Source organism: Triticum urartu, chromosome 3 (genome assembly GCF_003073215.2).
Source record: "Triticum urartu cultivar G1812 chromosome 3, Tu2.1, whole genome shotgun sequence".
In the NCBI taxonomy this organism is placed as follows: domain Eukaryota; kingdom Viridiplantae; phylum Streptophyta; class Magnoliopsida; order Poales; family Poaceae; genus Triticum; species Triticum urartu.
This window is the reverse complement of record NC_053024.1, coordinates 625629588-625635072: the sequence shown is the minus strand read 5'-3', so window position 1 is coordinate 625635072 and position 5485 is coordinate 625629588.

Here is a 5485-nt window from a genome sequence, read left to right as displayed (position 1 = left end):
CCACAAGAGAAATCAAAGAGATTCCAAACAGGTAGATAGATGAGGCGTTAGTGCTCATCGACGGCATAAATGAACAAGCATCTCTCTTAGCTGCTATATAGCTATTGCACTGACTGACAGTCTTCGACAGTAACCGGTAGAGAGTATGACAGTCGACCTATGATATATAGAATACACATGAGCAAGGAAATTAAGAGTGACGCGTAACATAGAGGACTCGGAAGAACATAACTCTGTCCATCATGCAACTTGGCTTATAAGGTCGTCAACGCTTCGCAATCTTGTGAGAAGAATCTCTAAGATAAGATACTGAGACTAATAGCAGGGTGCCGGCGGAATCTTCCCAACTCTTGTTGGGTGGCGCCACCACTTGACAGAGTCAACTACAGGATATCAAAGATATCAAATTGAGAATGCAACTAGCTAAGAAACCTTCAGTCTGGCGCTGCAGGATATAAGCCACAGTGTCTCAGTAGGATATCCTAAGATTCAGTTAAATATTAGCTGACCTTGTGATGTTCGCGATGTGAAGTGTCTCAGATGTGCCAAGTATCACTTCTAAGAGAGCAATGACGCCCACTGTATTCTGCCTGACTCTTTCATATATAGAGAATCGAACATGAGTAGATTACTGACCGATGTATGAAGCTGCACTATAGAATGCTCATAAATCACACTTGGATATCATAATAAGTAGAGAGACGTTAGGTTGCACGTAGAAATAGAGCAAGCATTAATAATAATTAATAGATAGATAACGTTGCATATATAGAGATATCAGGATAGAGAATCACATAGTGACACAGTGGGGAGATTTTATAGGGATGCCCCTAGATGAGCTCGATTATGCAGAGCTATTACGTCATTTTGGAAGAGTACTCTATGAGCTTCCTTGCAGTCGATTCCGATAGACGGGAGAGTTGATCTCAATCCTGGGCCAGATGGGAACCCTTTATGTTGGATACGTGGCTACTGATATCATCATTCATCCTCGATGAACTAGCAACATATTGTCCTTGAACTGATGCACATCCCATTAGTGTCTTCTCCACTGAGTAGTGACTGGCGAGCCCAAGGCGAAGAAGTCTGGCGATATAAAAATAGATATATACGAGGAATATACTACACACATGCTTCTGGCACGCGAGATCTCACAGATATATTAGTATCGCCTATATATATAACTGCTACATCAAATTATGCATCCTCAAACACATCCAATCGATCTTGATCCATATGAGCATTCAGAGATATATATAACTAATATATAAATACTATATCTGCAACAACCCTGTAGGCAATTTACTTGATCCTTCTCCCTTCTGGGGTGGTAAGCAAAATTGACTTACTAGAACATTCTATATTACCTTCATACTTTGATAACCAATCCATGCCTAATATCACATCCAATCCTTGGGATTCCAATACTATTAGGTCTGTGGGAAAAACATAGTTACCAATCCTTAATGGTAACCGATCACACCATAGACTAGCCACATACTCTGCTCCAAGCGAGGTTACTAACATGGGTGACCTAAGGTCTTGGGTTGATAGGTTATACTTATCCACAAATCCCCTTGAGATGTATGAATGCGATGCACCAGTATCAAAAAGAACGAGTGCAGTAAATGACTTAACCAAAAACTTACCTATTACTGCATCGGGTTGAGCTTCAACCTCCTCCACGCTAACGTGGTTCACCTGTCCCCTGTTGAAAGGGTTTGGCTTCTTCCCAGAACTTCCATTGCCATTTTGGCCTTCAGGACATTCATTAGCATAGTGTCCGGTCTTCTGACACTTAAAGCAAGTGACTTGGCTCAGGTCCTTGTTGGCTGGGGTTGATGGGTTGGTGCGGTTCTGGCCGTTGCTTCCTCCATTGCCATTACCGTTCTTGGTGCCATTGTGATTGTGCGAGCTACCTCCTCCATGAGTATGCTGAAAATGTCCTCCCGGTCTAGGGGTAAAACGTGGCTTCTGCTGAGCTCCTGAATTGTACTTCCCTTGTCCATACTTCCTCTTGCGATTCTCAATTTGCTGCTGCTTCCCTTCAATCATAAGAGCACGATCTACCAACTCCTGGTAGTTGTTGAAAGTGGCTACCATCAACTTCATGCTCAACTCATCATTCAGTCCTTCCAGAAACTTCTCCTGCTTTGCTGCATCCGTAGCGACATCATCTGGGGCATAACGTGCTAACTTACTAAAGTCCTCCACATACTAGCCAACTGTCCGTCCTCCTTGGCGCAAGTTGCGAAACTCACGCTTCTTCATGGACATAGCTCCTGCTGAAACATGGGCAGTATGAAAAGCCTGCTGAAAATGGTCCCATGTGACAGTGTCGACTGGGAAAGTGGCTGTGAAATTCTCCCACCATGATGCTGCGGGTCCTTCTAGCTGATGTGCGGCAAACTTCACCTTCTCCGCATCTATGCATCCTGCTGTGGTCAATTCCCTAGCTGTCTTGCAGAGCAAATCATCTGCTACTATCGGCTCGGTGCTACTGGAAAACACCGACGGATTCAGCCTAAGAAAATGAGCTAAGTGATCAACAGGTGGTGGTGGTGGTGGTGGGTTTTTGTTGTTCCCTTGATTCTGATTCTGGACTAGCAACTGCATCAATGTGTTCTGCTGCTGGATCAACTGGGTGAGCTCCGGTGGAAAGGTGAATCCGGGGTCATGTCTCGGAGGCATCTGAGGGTTTAGAAAAGATGAGATGTAAGAATAGAAGGGGTCTAAAGAGAAAACACTACCCACATGCACATGAGGCAAAAGCAAACAATTCACTTCATTCAATCAAACAAGGGCATACAATCGATCTATCTATCGCAAGAAGTGCTTGGACTACTATATTTACATGGTGGACTACTACTACTAATGAGGTGGTCTACTAGAAATATTCTTCGGTTGCAGACTCCATGATATCTGCTCCAGCTTCATCAACATAGTCATCATCGCTACTATCTGGATCCGAGTCGGTGTCGTCGATGATGATGTAGTCTTCCGGGTTAATCTCCTTGGGTTCTTCGTCTTCATCCACTAGTGTAGGGCCTCCCATAAATATTCCAATCTTCTTGATCAGTTCGTCATCCTTCTCCACCAATACTTCAATTTCCTCTTCATAATCTTCACGTGTAGCCTTGAGTTCTTCCTCCAGTTCCTTGATTCTAGTCTTAGCCTTCTTCAGATCTATCATGTCGGCACACATCTGGTTCTCCTGTCGTCGAATGTGCTGGTTTAACTCCTGGATAAAAGCTGCGATTGATCTATCCTTCTTGGTGCTGATCATCTCCCAGTGCTCATCTCGGCACCCACAAATCTGGTAGATAGTATCCTTGAGATCCTTGCGGTAGATTTCTCCAATGCGTCCCATGGCGATGTGAGCTGCCATGCCCTTTCCTAGACTCCAAGTTGGTGCATCAAAAGAAAACTCTATGGGCTCAGTGACTGGCATGAACGTCCTTCCTGGAACTTGAACTTGAATCATCCAGCGCTCTTCTTCGGGTAAAGTGGCGTTGTAGGTTCCGGAGAAGCTTGGTACTCCTATATTCAGGTATCTAGTGACTTCCTTCAAGTGACGTCCAAAGGGTGTATCTTCATCCGATTGCGTGAACTTGTTCCTTGCATCCGCCATCCTAAAAGAGTAGAAAAGATGAGAAGTCAGAAGAGAAGAGAATGGATAGTGATCTAGGTCTTTTAGCTTAGTGGTCATGTCCTACAGTCAGCGTGTGCTCTGATACCATCTCTGTAGCGACCAGACCTCAAACAGTCTGATCTCTGTGCTCCGGTGTCATCCCTGGATCAATAATGCTGACACCACACAGTACTCGGAGGATTTATAGTAGAGTAGCAATAACACACTTATTACATCGAGTGTCTCAAAAGAGAACTTATTACAATAAATATGGCTTAAGGCCATCTAATAATGATAACAACGGAAGGCTTGGAAGATAAGTGAGTCCATCAACTCCAACGGCATCACTGAGTATAGAACCACGACCTAAAACTCCTTAATCGTCGTTTGAAAAGTCTGCAACATTAACGTTGCAGCCCAAAAACGGGTCAGCACATGGAATATGCTGGCAAGGTAACACATAGAGAGTAATGGAATGAAACAGCTATACTATATGCATATCTGGCTGGTGGAAAGCTCTATGGTTACAGTTTTGCGTAAAGCCAATTTTTCCCTACTACAAAGGAATAAATTTATTTAACTATCATGGTAGTTGTTAAACATTGAGAATGGTTGACAGCATTCTCAATCCCAATTAAGCATCATCATTAAACAAAACCCAACAAAATTAATTTAGAGTAACATGTTGAGATTCACATGATAATCCAGGTACTAGATACTCAAGATGTCCATAACCGGGAACACGGCTAACCATGATTAGTTTATTACACTCTACAGAGGTTTGCGCACTTTTCCCCACAAGACTCGATCGCCTCCGTTGGGTTTCTCGCACTACAGGGTGTTTGAGAAGACGGATGACTGAGACATAGTCTTTCAGAAGCGCTAGCACCTTACGATCGGGTAGACCGTACCACCTACATCCCCTACATCTACTAGTCTACCACTGTAAGAGTTCGCACAACCTAGTCAACTATGCTAGAGCCCATAATAGCTTGTGGCTGCACATGGAAGTTTCTAGTATGAATAGTCTCATGATCCCTTTGAGCCTGGGTGGCGGTCCAAAAGAAAAACAAGCAAGTCCTGGAATACCCAGGTGCCTCAATCCACCCAGATGTGTGTTTAAGTTGCCACCTTAGATAAACCATTAATTAACAAAACTAACATCTGTCATGGATTTCACTCACCCAATCCACGTCTACTAGCATAGCATGGCATAATAAGCAAACGTAGAAGTAACTCCCAAAGGTTTGATAACAATAGGTAATAGGTACTACCTCATCTACTTCCCATCCCACAATTTAATTAGATCCTAACCATGCAATGTGTGAGGATTGATCTAATGCAATAAAACTGGGTAGTAGAAAAGGTATGATCAAAGTGTTACTTGCCTTGCTGATGATCCGGGAAACCTAGCGATTCGAAATAACAAGCGGCGCACTCCGGGTATTCTATCGCAGACAAACAAACAAGCATACAATAAGTACTCGTCTAATGCACAGGTAAAACTCAAATAAGAGATCTAACCAGAAGGTTCAACTTAAGAACTCCGGTTGGCAGAAAGAATCAAATCGAACGAAACAACGAAAGTCAAACGGCTAAAGAAAACAACTTCGTTCTACTAATCTGGATCTAGGGCAAATTTTATAGTAGAAAAATCTTGTTTAAGTTGGTTAAACGGATAGAGGGTTTCGAGACGAAACTCCAGGCGCTTGAATCGCCTGATTCCAATAAACGAGCGAAAAGTTATACTAAAACGAAAATCGGATCAGGAATCACGATCAGAAAAATCACGGATTTAATCCGAGAAAAAGAAAAAAAACGACGAACGCTCGCTAAATTAAATAAACCGGAAAA